The sequence below is a fragment of the Crinia signifera genome, unplaced genomic scaffold (assembly GCF_055691185.1).
Source record: "Crinia signifera unplaced genomic scaffold, ASM5569118v1 HAP2_SCAFFOLD_240, whole genome shotgun sequence".
Classification (NCBI taxonomy): Eukaryota; Metazoa; Chordata; class Amphibia; order Anura; family Myobatrachidae; genus Crinia; species Crinia signifera.
This window is the reverse complement of record NW_028142133.1, coordinates 4894-22500: the sequence shown is the minus strand read 5'-3', so window position 1 is coordinate 22500 and position 17607 is coordinate 4894.

Below are 17607 nucleotides of genomic sequence, written 5' to 3'. Positions count from 1 at the left end.
GCAGGGGGGAGTTTTTGTATTTTCTGGCTGTGTGTGTGTGTGTTATTTTTTGGGGCGAGAGTTTTTGTTTTTTTTTGTGACATTTTTGCAGCAGGGGGGAGTTTTTGCATTTTCTGTGTGTGTGTGTGTGTGTGTGTGTGCGTGCGTGTGCTATTTTTGGGGTGAGGGTTTGTTCTTTTTCTGTGAGATTTGGGGGGAGTTTTTTAAATTTCTGCAAGTGTGTGTGTGTGTTTGTGTTATTTTTGGGGTGAGGGTTTTTTGGGGTTGGAGTGGGGGTTATTTTTTCAGCGGGGGGAGGTGGTTCAGCCTGCCCGGGGACACTTCCATAGGCCCGGGCATGAATCCCGGGCTCGAGTGGGTGAGATACTTCCATGTATTTTCAAAGTGCTTTTTTCACCCTTTCTGTGCAATTCCCGGGACGGCCAGCGGGGGGCGCATGTCCCCGGACCCCGGGACGACGTCCCCCTGGCCCGGGCTACCTTCCCCGGGCAGCGCGGGGTGGTTTTGTGGAAGTTTTTATTTCAGGGGGGGAGACGCTTTGTCATGCCCAGGGACACTTCCATAGGCCCGGGCATGAATCCCGGGCTCGAGTGGGTGAGATACTTCCATGTATTTTCAAAGTGCTTTTTTCACCCTTTCTGTGCAATTCCCGGGACGGCCAGCGGGGGGCGCATGTCCCCGGACCCCGGGACGACGTCCCCCTGGCCCGGGCTACCTTCCCCGGGCAGCGCGGGGTGGTTTTGTGGAAGTTTTTTTTTCAGGGGGGAAGACGCTTTGTCATGCCCAGGGACACTTCCATAGGCCCGGGCATGAATCCCGGGCTCGAGTGGGTGAGATACTTCCATGTATTTTCAAAGTGCTTTTTTCACCCTTTCTGTGCAATTCCCGGGACGGCCAGCGGGGGGCGCATGTCCCCGGACCCCGGGACGACGTCCCCCTGGCCCGGGCTACCTTCCCCGGGCAGCGCGGGGTGGTTTTGTGGAAGTTTTTTTTTTCAGGGGGGAAGACGCTTTGTCATGCCCAGGGACACTTCCATAGGCCCGGGCATGAATCCCGGGGAAGAGTGGGTGAGATACTTCCATGTATTTTCAAAGTGCTTTTTTCACCCTTTCTGTGCAATTCTCGGGTCGGCCAGCGGGGGGCACATGTCCCCGGACCCCGGGACGACGTCCCCCTGGCCCGGGCTACCTTCCCCGGGCAGCGCGGGGTGGTTTTGTGGAAGTTTATTTTTCAGGGGGGAAGACGCTTCAGCTTGCCCGGGGACACTTCCACAGCCCTGGGCATGAATCCCGGGGAAGAGTGGGTGAACAATTTCAAACTGTTTTCAGTGTTTTTTTCACCGATTAGATGCATTTCTCCGGGTGTCCAGCACGGGGCGCAGTCCCCCGGACCCGGGGGTGACCTCACCCAGGCCCGGGCTACCTCCCCCGGGCAGCGTGGGGGTGAAAATCTGGAACTTGTTTTTCCCGGGGGGAAGACGCTCGGACGTGCCCAGGGACACTTCCACAGCCCTGGGCATGAATCCCGGGGAAGAGTGGGCGAGCTGTTTCAAACTATTTTCAAAGTATTTTTTCACAGTTTGGATGCATTTCCCCGGGCGACCAGCGGGGGGCGCAGTGCCCCGGACCCGGGGGTGACCTCCCCCGGGCCTGGGCTACCTTCCCCGGGCATCGTGGGGAGGAAATATGGAACTTTTTTTTTTCAGGGGGGAAGAAGCTTCAGCTTGCCCGGGGACACTTCCACAGCCCTGGGCATGAATCCCGGGGAAGAGTGGGTGAACGATTTCAAACTATTTTCAAAGTATTTTTATCACCTTTTGGACGCATTTCCCCGGGTGTCCTGCGGGTGGCGCAGTTCCCCGGACCCGGGGGTGACCTCCCCCGGGCCCGGGCTACCTTCCCTGGGTAGCGTGGGGTGGAAATATGGAACTTTTTTTTTCAGGGGGGAAGACGCTTCTTCATGCCCGGGGACACTTCCATAGGCCCGGGCATGAATCCCGGGGAAGAGTGGGTGAGGAATCAAAGTATATTCAAAGTGCTTTTTTCACCCTTTCTGTGCAATTCTCAGGTCGGCCAGCGGGGGGCACATGTCCCCGGACCCCTGGACGACGTCCCCCTGGCCCGGGCTACCTTCCCTGGCCAGCGCGGGGTGGTTTTGTGGAAGTTTTTATTTCAGGGGGGGAAGACGCTTTGTCATGCCCGGGGACACTTCCATAGGCCAGGGCATGAATCCCGGGATCGAGTGGGTGAGGAATTTCAAAGTATTTTCAAAGTATTTTTTTCACCTTTTGGACGCAATTCCCCGGTTGTCCTGCGGGGGACGCCGGTCCCCAGACCCGGGGATGACCTCCCCCGGGCCTGGGCTACCTTCCCTGGGTAGCGGGGGGTGGAAATATGGAAGTTTTTTTTTCAGGGGGGAGGACGCTCGAACGTGCCCAGGGACACTTCCACAGCCCTGGGCATGAATCCCGGGGAAGAGTGGGTGAACGATTTCAAGATATTTTCTAAGTGCTTTTTTCACCTTTTGGATGCAATTCCCCGGGTGTCCTGCGGGTGGCGCAGTGCCCCGGACCCGGGGGTGACCTCCCCCGGGCCTGGGCTACCTTCCCTGGGTAGCGGGGGGTGGAAATATGGAAGTTTTTTTTTCAGGGGGGAGGACGCTCGAACGTGCCCAGGGACACTTCCACAGCCCTGGGCATGAATCCCGGGGAAGAGTGGGTGAACGATTTCAAGATATTTTCTAAGTGCTTTTTTCACCTTTTGGATGCAATTCCCCGGGTGTCCTGCGGGTGGCGCAGTGCCCCGGACCCGGGGGTGACCTCCCCCGGGCCTGGGCTACCTTCCCTGGGTAGCGTGGGGTGGAAATATGGAAGTTTTTTTTTCCCGGGGGGGCAGAAGCTTCAGCCTGCCCAGGGACACTTCCACAGCCCTGGGCATGAATCCCGGGGAAGAGTGGGTGAACGATTTCAAGATATTTTCTAAGTGCTTTTTTCACCTTTTGGATGCAATTCTCCGGGTGTCCTGCGGGGGGCGCAGTGCCCCGGACCCGGGGGTGACCTCCCCCGGGCCCGGGCTACCTTCCCTGGGTAGCGGGGGGTGGAAATATGGAAGTTTTTTTTTTCAGGGGGGCATAAGCTTCATCTTGCCCGGGGACACTTCCACAGCCCTGGGCATGAATCCCGGGGAAGAGTGGGTGAACAGTTTCAAACTGTTTTCAGTGTTTTTTTTCACCTTTTGGATGCATTTCTCCGGGTGTCCAGCACGGGGCGCAGTCCCCCGGACCCGGGGGTGACCTCAACCAGGCCCGGGCTACCTCCCCCGGGCAGCGTGGGGTGAAAATCTGGAACTTGTTTTTCCCGGGGGGGGAAGACGCTCGGACGTGCCCAGGGACACTTCCACAGCCCTGGGCATGAATCCCGGGGAAGAGTGGGCGAACGATTTCAAACTATTTTCAAAGTATTTTTTTCACCTTTTGGACGCAATTCCCCGGTTGTCCTGCGGGGGACGCAGTGCCCCGGACCCGGGGGTGACCTCCCCCGGGCCTGGGCTACCTCCCCCGGGCAGCGTGGGGTGGAAATATGGAAGTTTTTTTTTTCAGGGGGAAAAGACGCTTCTTCATGCCCGGGGACACTTCCATAGGCCCGGGCATGAATCCCGGGGAAGAGTGGGTGAGGAATCAAAGTATTTTCAAAGTGCTTTTTTCACCCTTTCTGTGCAATTCTCGGGTCGGCCAGCGGGGGGCACATGTCCCCGGACCCCGGGACGACGTCCCCCTGGCCCGGGCTACCTTCCCTGGGTAGCGTGGGGTGGAAATATGGAAGTTTTTTTTTTCAGGGGGAAAAGACGCTTCTTCATGCCCGGGGACACTTCCACAGCCCTGGGCATGAATCCTGGGGAAGAGTGGGTGAGAGGAATCAAAGTATTTTCAAAGTGCATTTTTACGGCTTGACTCCATTTCTCAATTCAAAGTGCTTTTTTTCTCACGGCTTGACTCCATTTCTCCGGGTGGCCAGCGGTGCCCCGGACCCAGGGGTGACCTCCCCCAGGCCCGGGCTACCTTCCCTGGGTAGCGTGGGGTGGAAATATGGAAGTTTTTTTTTTCAGGGGGGCAGAAGCTTCGGCTTGCCCGGGGACACTTCCACAGCCCTGGGCATGAATCCCGGGCTTGAGTGGGTGAGGAATTTTGAAGTATTTTCTAAGTGCTTTTTTCACCTTTTGGATGCAATTCTCCGGGTGTCCTGCGGGGGGCGCAGTGCCCCGGACCCGGGGGTGACCTTCCCCGGGCCTGGGCTACCTTCCCTGGGTAGCGGGGGGTGGAAATATGGAAGTTTTTTTTTTCCGGGGGGCAGAAGCTTCAGCCTGCCCAGGGACACTTCCACAGCCCTGGGCATGAATCCCGGGGAAGAGTGGGTGAACGGTTTCAAGATATTTTCTAAGTGCTTTTTTCACCCTTTCTGTGCAATTCTCGGGTCGGCCAGCGGGGGGCACATGTCCCCGGACCCGGGAGTGGCCTCCCCCGGGCCCGGGCTACCTTCCCCGGGCATCGTGGGGTGGAAATATGGAAGTTTTTTTTTTCCGGGGGGAAGACGCTCGGACGTGCCCAGGGACACTTCCACAGCCCTGGGCATGATTCCCGGGGAAGAGTGGGTGAACCATTTCAAACTGTTTTCAGTGTTTTTTTCACCTTTTGGATGCATTTCTCCGGGTGTCCAGCACGGGGCGCAGTCCCCCGGACCCGGGGGTGACCTCCCCCAGGCCCGGGCTACCTCCCCCGGGCAGCGTGGGGTGAAAATCTGGAACTTGTTTTTCCCGGGGGGGGAAGACGCTCGGACGTGCCCAGGGACACTTCCACAGCCCTGGGCATGAATCCCGGGCTCGAGTGGGTGAGGAATTTCAAAGTATTGTCAAAGTATTTTTTGCACCTTTTGGACGCAATTCCCCGGGCGACCAGCGGGGGGCGCAGTTCCCCGGACCCGGGGATGGACTCCCCCGGGCCCGGGCTACCTTCCCCGGGCATCGTGGGGTGGAAATATGGAACTTTTTTTTTTCCGGGGGGAAGACGCTCGGACGTGCCCAGGGACACTTCCACAGCCCTGGGCATGAATCCCGGGGAAGAGTGGGTGAACCATTTCAAACTGTTTTCAGTGTTTTTTTCTCCTTTTGGATGCATTTCTCCGGGTGTCCAGCACGGGGCGCAGTCCCCCGGACCCGGGGGTGACCTCCCCCAGGCCCGGGCTACCTCCCCCGGGCAGCGTGGGGTGAAAATCTGGAACTTGTTTTTCCCGGGGGGGGAAGACGCTCGGACGTGCCCAGGGACACTTCCACAGCCCTGGGCATGAATCCCGGGCTCGAGTGGGTAAGGAATTTCAAAGTATTTTCAAAGTATTTTTTTCACCTTTTGGACGCAATTCCCCGGGCGACCAGCGGGGGGCGCAGTTCCCCGGACCCGGGGGTGGCCTCCCCCGGGCCTGGGCTACCTTCCCCGGGCATCGTGGGGTGGAAATATGGAAGTTTTTTTTCCCGGGGGGAAGACGCTCGGACGTGCCCAGGGACACTTCCACAGCCCCGGGCATGAATCCCGGGGAAGAGTGGGAGAACGATTGAAACTATTTTCAAAGTGTTTTTTTCACCTTTTGCATGCATTTCCCCGGTTGTCCTGCGGGGGGCGCATTGCCCCGGACCCGTGGGTGACCTCCCGCGGGCCCGGGCTACCTTCCCCAGGCATCGTGGGGTGGAAATATGGAACTTTTTTTTTCAGGGGGGGAAGACGCTCGGACGTGCCCAGGGACACTTCCACAGACCCGGGCATGAATCCCGGGGAAGAGTGGGCGAACGATTTCAAACTATTTTCAAAGTATTTTTTGCACCTTTTGGACGCAATTCCCCGGGCGACCAGCGGGGGGCGCAGTTCCCCGGACCCGGGGATGGACTCCCCCGGGCCCGGGCTACCTTCCCCGGGCATCGTGGGGTGGAAATATGGAACTTTTTTTTTTCCGGGGGGAAGACGCTCGGACGTGCCCAGGGACACTTCCACAGCCCTGGGCATGAATCCCGGGGAAGAGTGGGTGAACCATTTCAAACTGTTTTCAGTGTTTTTTTCTCCTTTTGGATGCATTTCTCCGGGTGTCCAGCACGGGGCGCAGTCCCCCGGACCCGGGGGTGACCTCCCCCAGGCCCGGGCTACCTCCCCCGGGCAGCGTGGGGTGAAAATCTGGAACTTGTTTTTCCCGGGGGGGGAAGACGCTCGGACGTGCCCAGGGACACTTCCACAGCCCTGGGCATGAATCCCGGGCTCGAGTGGGTAAGGAATTTCAAAGTATTTTCAAAGTATTTTTTTCACCTTTTGGACGCAATTCCCCGGGCGACCAGCGGGGGGCGCAGTTCCCCGGACCCGGGGGTGGCCTCCCCCGGGCCTGGGCTACCTTCCCCGGGCATCGTGGGGTGGAAATATGGAAGTTTTTTTTCCCGGGGGGAAGACGCTCGGACGTGCCCAGGGACACTTCCACAGCCCCGGGCATGAATCCCGGGGAAGAGTGGGAGAACGATTGAAACTATTTTCAAAGTGTTTTTTTCACCTTTTGCATGCATTTCCCCGGTTGTCCTGCGGGGGGCGCATTGCCCCGGACCCGTGGGTGACCTCCCGCGGGCCCGGGCTACCTTCCCCAGGCATCGTGGGGTGGAAATATGGAACTTTTTTTTTTCCGGGGGGAAGACGCTCGGACGTGCCCAGGGACACTTCCACAGACCCGGGCATGAATCCCGGGGAAGAGTGGGCGAACGATTTCAAACTGTTTTCAGTGTTTTTTTCTCCTTTTGGATGCATTTCTCCGGGTGTCCAGCACGGGGCGCAGTCCCCCGGACCCGGGGGTGACCTCCCCCAGGCCCGGGCTACCTCCCCCGGGCAGCGTGGGGTGAAAATCTGGAACTTGTTTTTCCCGGGGGGGGAAGACGCTCGGACGTGCCCAGGGACACTTCCACAGCCCTGGGCATGAATCCCGGGCTCGAGTGGGTAAGGAATTTCAAAGTATTTTCAAAGTATTTTTTTCACCTTTTGGACGCAATTCCCCGGGCGACCAGCGGGGGGCGCAGTTCCCCGGACCCGGGGGTGGCCTCCCCCGGGCCTGGGCTACCTTCCCCGGGCATCGTGGGGTGGAAATATGGAAGTTTTTTTTCCCGGGGGGAAGACGCTCGGAACGTGCCCAGGGACACTTCCACAGCCCTGGGCATGAATCCCGGGCTCGAGTGGGTAAGGAATTTCAAAGTATTTTCAAAGTATTTTTTTCACCTTTTGGACGCAATTCCCCGGGCGACCAGCGGGGGGCGCAGTTCCCCGGACCCGGGGGTGGCCTCCCCCGGGCCTGGGCTACCTTCCCCGGGCATCGTGGGGTGGAAATATGGAACTTTTTTTTCCCGGGGGGAAGACGCTCGGACGTGCCCAGGGACACTTCCACAGCCCTGGGCATGAATCCCGGGGAAGAGTGGGTGAACCATTTCAAACTGTTTTCAGTGTTTTTTTCTCCTTTTGGATGCATTTCTCCGGGTGTCCAGCACGGGGCGCAGTCCCCCGGACCCGGGGGTGACCTCCCCCAGGCCCGGGCTACCTCCCCCGGGCAGCGTGGGGTGAAAATCTGGAACTTGTTTTTCCCGGGGGGGGAAGACGCTCGGACGTGCCCAGGGACACTTCCACAGCCCTGGGCATGAATCCCGGGCTCGAGTGGGTAAGGAATTTCAAAGTATTTTCAAAGTATTTTTTTCACCTTTTGGACGCAATTCCCCGGGCGACCAGCGGGGGGCGCAGTTCCCCGGACCCGGGGGTGGCCTCCCCCGGGCCTGGGCTACCTTCCCCGGGCATCGTGGGGTGGAAATATGGAAGTTTTTTTTCCCGGGGGGAAGACGCTCGGACGTGCCCAGGGACACTTCCACAGCCCCGGGCATGAATCCCGGGGAAGAGTGGGAGAACGATTGAAACTATTTTCAAAGTGTTTTTTTCACCTTTTGCATGCATTTCCCCGGTTGTCCTGCGGGGGGCGCATTGCCCCGGACCCGTGGGTGACCTCCCGCGGGCCCGGGCTACCTTCCCCAGGCATCGTGGGGTGGAAATATGGAACTTTTTTTTTCAGGGGGGGAAGACGCTCGGACGTGCCCAGGGACACTTCCACAGACCCGGGCATGAATCCCGGGGAAGAGTGGGCGAACGATTTCAAACTATTTTCAAAGTATTTTTTGCACCTTTTGGACGCAATTCCCCGGGCGACCAGCGGGGGGCGCAGTTCCCCGGACCCGGGGATGGACTCCCCCGGGCCCGGGCTACCTTCCCCGGGCATCGTGGGGTGGAAATATGGAACTTTTTTTTTTCCGGGGGGAAGACGCTCGGACGTGCCCAGGGACACTTCCACAGCCCTGGGCATGAATCCCGGGGAAGAGTGGGTGAACCATTTCAAACTGTTTTCAGTGTTTTTTTCTCCTTTTGGATGCATTTCTCCGGGTGTCCAGCACGGGGCGCAGTCCCCCGGACCCGGGGGTGACCTCCCCCAGGCCCGGGCTACCTCCCCCGGGCAGCGTGGGGTGAAAATCTGGAACTTGTTTTTCCCGGGGGGGGAAGACGCTCGGACGTGCCCAGGGACACTTCCACAGCCCTGGGCATGAATCCCGGGCTCGAGTGGGTAAGGAATTTCAAAGTATTTTCAAAGTATTTTTTTCACCTTTTGGACGCAATTCCCCGGGCGACCAGCGGGGGGCGCAGTTCCCCGGACCCGGGGGTGGCCTCCCCCGGGCCTGGGCTACCTTCCCCGGGCATCGTGGGGTGGAAATATGGAAGTTTTTTTTCCCGGGGGGAAGACGCTCGGACGTGCCCAGGGACACTTCCACAGCCCTGGGCATGAATCCCGGGGAAGAGTGGGTGAACCATTTCAAACTGTTTTCAGTGTTTTTTTCTCCTTTTGGATGCATTTCTCCGGGTGTCCAGCACGGGGCGCAGTCCCCCGGACCCGGGGGTGACCTCCCCCAGGCCCGGGCTACCTCCCCCGGGCAGCGTGGGGTGAAAATCTGGAACTTGTTTTTCCCGGGGGGGGAAGACGCTCGGACGTGCCCAGGGACACTTCCACAGCCCTGGGCATGAATCCCGGGCTCGAGTGGGTAAGGAATTTCAAAGTATTTTCAAAGTATTTTTTTCACCTTTTGGACGCAATTCCCCGGGCGACCAGCGGGGGGCGCAGTTCCCCGGACCCGGGGGTGGCCTCCCCCGGGCCTGGGCTACCTTCCCCGGGCATCGTGGGGTGGAAATATGGAAGTTTTTTTTCCCGGGGGGAAGACGCTCGGACGTGCCCAGGGACACTTCCACAGCCCCGGGCATGAATCCCGGGGAAGAGTGGGAGAACGATTGAAACTATTTTCAAAGTGTTTTTTTCACCTTTTGCATGCATTTCCCCGGTTGTCCTGCGGGGGGCGCATTGCCCCGGACCCGTGGGTGACCTCCCGCGGGCCCGGGCTACCTTCCCCAGGCATCGTGGGGTGGAAATATGGAACTTTTTTTTTCAGGGGGGGAAGACGCTCGGACGTGCCCAGGGACACTTCCACAGACCCGGGCATGAATCCCGGGGAAGAGTGGGCGAACGATTTCAAACTATTTTCAAAGTATTTTTTGCACCTTTTGGACGCAATTCCCCGGGCGACCAGCGGGGGGCGCAGTTCCCCGGACCCGGGGATGGACTCCCCCGGGCCCGGGCTACCTTCCCCGGGCATCGTGGGGTGGAAATATGGAACTTTTTTTTTTCCGGGGGGAAGACGCTCGGACGTGCCCAGGGACACTTCCACAGCCCTGGGCATGAATCCCGGGGAAGAGTGGGTGAACCATTTCAAACTGTTTTCAGTGTTTTTTTCTCCTTTTGGATGCATTTCTCCGGGTGTCCAGCACGGGGCGCAGTCCCCCGGACCCGGGGGTGACCTCCCCCAGGCCCGGGCTACCTCCCCCGGGCAGCGTGGGGTGAAAATCTGGAACTTGTTTTTCCCGGGGGGGGAAGACGCTCGGACGTGCCCAGGGACACTTCCACAGCCCTGGGCATGAATCCCGGGCTCGAGTGGGTAAGGAATTTCAAAGTATTTTCAAAGTATTTTTTTCACCTTTTGGACGCAATTCCCCGGGCGACCAGCGGGGGGCGCAGTTCCCCGGACCCGGGGGTGGCCTCCCCCGGGCCTGGGCTACCTTCCCCGGGCATCGTGGGGTGGAAATATGGAAGTTTTTTTTCCCGGGGGGAAGACGCTCGGACGTGCCCAGGGACACTTCCACAGCCCCGGGCATGAATCCCGGGGAAGAGTGGGAGAACGATTGAAACTATTTTCAAAGTGTTTTTTTCACCTTTTGCATGCATTTCCCCGGTTGTCCTGCGGGGGGCGCATTGCCCCGGACCCGTGGGTGACCTCCCGCGGGCCCGGGCTACCTTCCCCAGGCATCGTGGGGTGGAAATATGGAACTTTTTTTTTCAGGGGGGGAAGACGCTCGGACGTGCCCAGGGACACTTCCACAGACCCGGGCATGAATCCCGGGGAAGAGTGGGCGAACGATTTCAAACTATTTTCAAAGTATTTTTTGCACCTTTTGGACGCAATTCCCCGGGCGACCAGCGGGGGGCGCAGTTCCCCGGACCCGGGGATGGACTCCCCCGGGCCCGGGCTACCTTCCCCGGGCATCGTGGGGTGGAAATATGGAACTTTTTTTTTTCCGGGGGGAAGACGCTCGGACGTGCCCAGGGACACTTCCACAGCCCTGGGCATGAATCCCGGGGAAGAGTGGGTGAACCATTTCAAACTGTTTTCAGTGTTTTTTTCTCCTTTTGGATGCATTTCTCCGGGTGTCCAGCACGGGGCGCAGTCCCCCGGACCCGGGGGTGACCTCCCCCAGGCCCGGGCTACCTCCCCCGGGCAGCGTGGGGTGAAAATCTGGAACTTGTTTTTCCCGGGGGGGGAAGACGCTCGGACGTGCCCAGGGACACTTCCACAGCCCTGGGCATGAATCCCGGGCTCGAGTGGGTAAGGAATTTCAAAGTATTTTCAAAGTATTTTTTTCACCTTTTGGACGCAATTCCCCGGGCGACCAGCGGGGGGCACATGTCCCCGGACCCGGGAGTGGCCTCCCCCGGGCCCGGGCTACCTTCCCCGGGCATCGTGGGGTGGAAATATGGAAGTTTTTTTTTTCCGGGGGGAAGACGCTCGGACGTGCCCAGGGACACTTCCACAGCCCTGGGCATGATTCCCGGGGAAGAGTGGGTGAACCATTTCAAACTGTTTTCAGTGTTTTTTTCACCTTTTGGATGCATTTCTCCGGGTGTCCAGCACGGGGCGCAGTCCCCCGGACCCGGGGGTGACCTCCCCCAGGCCCGGGCTACCTCCCCCGGGCAGCGTGGGGTGAAAATCTGGAACTTGTTTTTCCCGGGGGGGGAAGACGCTCGGACGTGCCCAGGGACACTTCCACAGCCCTGGGCATGAATCCCGGGCTCGAGTGGGTGAGGAATTTCAAAGTATTGTCAAAGTATTTTTTGCACCTTTTGGACGCAATTCCCCGGGCGACCAGCGGGGGGCGCAGTTCCCCGGACCCGGGGATGGACTCCCCCGGGCCCGGGCTACCTTCCCCGGGCATCGTGGGGTGGAAATATGGAACTTTTTTTTTTCCGGGGGGAAGACGCTCGGACGTGCCCAGGGACACTTCCACAGCCCTGGGCATGAATCCCGGGGAAGAGTGGGTGAACCATTTCAAACTGTTTTCAGTGTTTTTTTCTCCTTTTGGATGCATTTCTCCGGGTGTCCAGCACGGGGCGCAGTCCCCCGGACCCGGGGGTGACCTCCCCCAGGCCCGGGCTACCTCCCCCGGGCAGCGTGGGGTGAAAATCTGGAACTTGTTTTTCCCGGGGGGGGAAGACGCTCGGACGTGCCCAGGGACACTTCCACAGCCCTGGGCATGAATCCCGGGCTCGAGTGGGTAAGGAATTTCAAAGTATTTTCAAAGTATTTTTTTCACCTTTTGGACGCAATTCCCCGGGCGACCAGCGGGGGGCGCAGTTCCCCGGACCCGGGGGTGGCCTCCCCCGGGCCTGGGCTACCTTCCCCGGGCATCGTGGGGTGGAAATATGGAAGTTTTTTTTCCCGGGGGGAAGACGCTCGGACGTGCCCAGGGACACTTCCACAGCCCCGGGCATGAATCCCGGGGAAGAGTGGGAGAACGATTGAAACTATTTTCAAAGTGTTTTTTTCACCTTTTGCATGCATTTCCCCGGTTGTCCTGCGGGGGGCGCATTGCCCCGGACCCGTGGGTGACCTCCCGCGGGCCCGGGCTACCTTCCCCAGGCATCGTGGGGTGGAAATATGGAACTTTTTTTTTCAGGGGGGGAAGACGCTCGGACGTGCCCAGGGACACTTCCACAGACCCGGGCATGAATCCCGGGGAAGAGTGGGCGAACGATTTCAAACTATTTTCAAAGTATTTTTTGCACCTTTTGGACGCAATTCCCCGGGCGACCAGCGGGGGGCGCAGTTCCCCGGACCCGGGGATGGACTCCCCCGGGCCCGGGCTACCTTCCCCGGGCATCGTGGGGTGGAAATATGGAACTTTTTTTTTTCCGGGGGGAAGACGCTCGGACGTGCCCAGGGACACTTCCACAGCCCTGGGCATGAATCCCGGGGAAGAGTGGGTGAACCATTTCAAACTGTTTTCAGTGTTTTTTTCTCCTTTTGGATGCATTTCTCCGGGTGTCCAGCACGGGGCGCAGTCCCCCGGACCCGGGGGTGACCTCCCCCAGGCCCGGGCTACCTCCCCCGGGCAGCGTGGGGTGAAAATCTGGAACTTGTTTTTCCCGGGGGGGGAAGACGCTCGGACGTGCCCAGGGACACTTCCACAGCCCTGGGCATGAATCCCGGGCTCGAGTGGGTAAGGAATTTCAAAGTATTTTCAAAGTATTTTTTTCACCTTTTGGACGCAATTCCCCGGGCGACCAGCGGGGGGCGCAGTTCCCCGGACCCGGGGGTGGCCTCCCCCGGGCCTGGGCTACCTTCCCCGGGCATCGTGGGGTGGAAATATGGAAGTTTTTTTTCCCGGGGGGAAGACGCTCGGACGTGCCCAGGGACACTTCCACAGCCCCGGGCATGAATCCCGGGGAAGAGTGGGAGAACGATTGAAACTATTTTCAAAGTGTTTTTTTCACCTTTTGCATGCATTTCCCCGGTTGTCCTGCGGGGGGCGCATTGCCCCGGACCCGTGGGTGACCTCCCGCGGGCCCGGGCTACCTTCCCCAGGCATCGTGGGGTGGAAATATGGAACTTTTTTTTTCAGGGGGGGAAGACGCTCGGACGTGCCCAGGGACACTTCCACAGACCCGGGCATGAATCCCGGGGAAGAGTGGGCGAACGATTTCAAACTATTTTCAAAGTATTTTTTGCACCTTTTGGACGCAATTCCCCGGGCGACCAGCGGGGGGCGCAGTTCCCCGGACCCGGGGATGGACTCCCCCGGGCCCGGGCTACCTTCCCCGGGCATCGTGGGGTGGAAATATGGAACTTTTTTTTTTCCGGGGGGAAGACGCTCGGACGTGCCCAGGGACACTTCCACAGCCCTGGGCATGAATCCCGGGGAAGAGTGGGTGAACCATTTCAAACTGTTTTCAGTGTTTTTTTCTCCTTTTGGATGCATTTCTCCGGGTGTCCAGCACGGGGCGCAGTCCCCCGGACCCGGGGGTGACCTCCCCCAGGCCCGGGCTACCTCCCCCGGGCAGCGTGGGGTGAAAATCTGGAACTTGTTTTTCCCGGGGGGGGAAGACGCTCGGACGTGCCCAGGGACACTTCCACAGCCCTGGGCATGAATCCCGGGCTCGAGTGGGTAAGGAATTTCAAAGTATTTTCAAAGTATTTTTTTCACCTTTTGGACGCAATTCCCCGGGCGACCAGCGGGGGGCGCAGTTCCCCGGACCCGGGGGTGGCCTCCCCCGGGCCTGGGCTACCTTCCCCGGGCATCGTGGGGTGGAAATATGGAAGTTTTTTTTCCCGGGGGGAAGACGCTCGGACGTGCCCAGGGACACTTCCACAGACCCGGGCATGAATCCCGGGGAAGAGTGGGCGAACGATTTCAAACTATTTTCAAAGTATTTTTTGCACCTTTTGGACGCAATTCCCCGGGCGACCAGCGGGGGGCGCAGTTCCCCGGACCCGGGGATGGACTCCCCCGGGCCCGGGCTACCTTCCCCGGGCATCGTGGGGTGGAAATATGGAACTTTTTTTTTTCCGGGGGGAAGACGCTCGGACGTGCCCAGGGACACTTCCACAGCCCTGGGCATGAATCCCGGGGAAGAGTGGGTGAACCATTTCAAACTGTTTTCAGTGTTTTTTTCTCCTTTTGGATGCATTTCTCCGGGTGTCCAGCACGGGGCGCAGTCCCCCGGACCCGGGGGTGACCTCCCCCAGGCCCGGGCTACCTCCCCCGGGCAGCGTGGGGTGAAAATCTGGAACTTGTTTTTCCCGGGGGGGGAAGACGCTCGGACGTGCCCAGGGACACTTCCACAGCCCTGGGCATGAATCCCGGGCTCGAGTGGGTAAGGAATTTCAAAGTATTTTCAAAGTATTTTTTTCACCTTTTGGACGCAATTCCCCGGGCGACCAGCGGGGGGCGCAGTTCCCCGGACCCGGGGGTGGCCTCCCCCGGGCCTGGGCTACCTTCCCCGGGCATCGTGGGGTGGAAATATGGAAGTTTTTTTTCCCGGGGGGAAGACGCTCGGACGTGCCCAGGGACACTTCCACAGCCCCGGGCATGAATCCCGGGGAAGAGTGGGAGAACGATTGAAACTATTTTCAAAGTGTTTTTTTCACCTTTTGCATGCATTTCCCCGGTTGTCCTGCGGGGGGCGCATTGCCCCGGACCCGTGGGTGACCTCCCGCGGGCCCGGGCTACCTTCCCCAGGCATCGTGGGGTGGAAATATGGAACTTTTTTTTTCAGGGGGGGAAGACGCTCGGACGTGCCCAGGGACACTTCCACAGACCCGGGCATGAATCCCGGGGAAGAGTGGGCGAACGATTTCAAACTATTTTCAAAGTATTTTTTGCACCTTTTGGACGCAATTCCCCGGGCGACCAGCGGGGGGCGCAGTTCCCCGGACCCGGGGATGGACTCCCCCGGGCCCGGGCTACCTTCCCCGGGCATCGTGGGGTGGAAATATGGAACTTTTTTTTTTCCGGGGGGAAGACGCTCGGACGTGCCCAGGGACACTTCCACAGCCCTGGGCATGAATCCCGGGGAAGAGTGGGTGAACCATTTCAAACTGTTTTCAGTGTTTTTTTCTCCTTTTGGATGCATTTCTCCGGGTGTCCAGCACGGGGCGCAGTCCCCCGGACCCGGGGGTGACCTCCCCCAGGCCCGGGCTACCTCCCCCGGGCAGCGTGGGGTGAAAATCTGGAACTTGTTTTTCCCGGGGGGGGAAGACGCTCGGACGTGCCCAGGGACACTTCCACAGCCCTGGGCATGAATCCCGGGCTCGAGTGGGTAAGGAATTTCAAAGTATTTTCAAAGTATTTTTTTCACCTTTTGGACGCAATTCCCCGGGCGACCAGCGGGGGGCGCAGTTCCCCGGACCCGGGGGTGGCCTCCCCCGGGCCTGGGCTACCTTCCCCGGGCATCGTGGGGTGGAAATATGGAAGTTTTTTTTCCCGGGGGGAAGACGCTCGGACGTGCCCAGGGACACTTCCACAGCCCCGGGCATGAATCCCGGGGAAGAGTGGGAGAACGATTGAAACTATTTTCAAAGTGTTTTTTTCACCTTTTGCATGCATTTCCCCGGTTGTCCTGCGGGGGGCGCATTGCCCCGGACCCGTGGGTGACCTCCCGCGGGCCCGGGCTACCTTCCCCAGGCATCGTGGGGTGGAAATATGGAACTTTTTTTTTCAGGGGGGGAAGACGCTCGGACGTGCCCAGGGACACTTCCACAGACCCGGGCATGAATCCCGGGGAAGAGTGGGCGAACGATTTCAAACTATTTTCAAAGTATTTTTTGCACCTTTTGGACGCAATTCCCCGGGCGACCAGCGGGGGGCGCAGTTCCCCGGACCCGGGGATGGACTCCCACGGGCCCGGGCTACCTTCCCCGGGCATCGTGGGGTGGAAATATGGAACTTTTTTTTTTCCGGGGGGAAGACGCTCGGACGTGCCCAGGGACACTTCCACAGCCCTGGGCATGAATCCCGGGGAAGAGTGGGTGAACCATTTCAAACTGTTTTCAGTGTTTTTTTCTCCTTTTGGATGCATTTCTCCGGGTGTCCAGCACGGGGCGCAGTCCCCCGGACCCGGGGGTGACCTCCCCCAGGCCCGGGCTACCTCCCCCGGGCAGCGTGGGGTGAAAATCTGGAACTTGTTTTTCCCGGGGGGGGAAGACGCTCGGACGTGCCCAGGGACACTTCCACAGCCCTGGGCATGAATCCCGGGCTCGAGTGGGTAAGGAATTTCAAAGTATTTTCAAAGTATTTTTTTCACCTTTTGGACGCAATTCCCCGGGCGACCAGCGGGGGGCGCAGTTCCCCGGACCCGGGGGTGGCCTCCCCCGGGCCTGGGCTACCTTCCCCGGGCATCGTGGGGTGGAAATATGGAAGTTTTTTTTCCCGGGGGGAAGACGCTCGGACGTGCCCAGGGACACTTCCACAGACCCGGGCATGAATCCCGGGGAAGAGTGGGCGAACGATTTCAAACTATTTTCAAAGTATTTTTTGCACCTTTTGGACGCAATTCCCCGGGCGACCAGCGGGGGGCGCAGTTCCCCGGACCCGGGGATGGACTCCCCCGGGCCCGGGCTACCTTCCCCGGGCATCGTGGGGTGGAAATATGGAACTTTTTTTTTTCCGGGGGGAAGACGCTCGGACGTGCCCAGGGACACTTCCACAGCCCTGGGCATGAATCCCGGGGAAGAGTGGGTGAACCATTTCAAACTGTTTTCAGTGTTTTTTTCTCCTTTTGGATGCATTTCTCCGGGTGTCCAGCACGGGGCGCAGTCCCCCGGACCCGGGGGTGACCTCCCCCAGGCCCGGGCTACCTCCCCCGGGCAGCGTGGGGTGAAAATCTGGAACTTGTTTTTCCCGGGGGGGGAAGACGCTCGGACGTGCCCAGGGACACTTCCACAGCCCTGGGCATGAATCCCGGGCTCGAGTGGGTAAGGAATTTCAAAGTATTTTCAAAGTATTTTTTTCACCTTTTGGACGCAATTCCCCGGGCGACCAGCGGGGGGCGCAGTTCCCCGGACCCGGGGGTGGCCTCCCCCGGGCCTGGGCTACCTTCCCCGGGCATCGTGGGGTGGAAATATGGAAGTTTTTTTTCCCGGGGGGAAGACGCTCGGACGTGCCCAGGGACACTTCCACAGCCCCGGGCATGAATCCCGGGGAAGAGTGGGAGAACGATTGAAACTATTTTCAAAGTGTTTTTTTCACCTTTTGCATGCATTTCCCCGGTTGTCCTGCGGGGGGCGCATTGCCCCGGACCCGTGGGTGACCTCCCGCGGGCCCGGGCTACCTTCCCCAGGCATCGTGGGGTGGAAATATGGAACTTTTTTTTTCAGGGGGGGAAGACGCTCGGACGTGCCCAGGGACACTTCC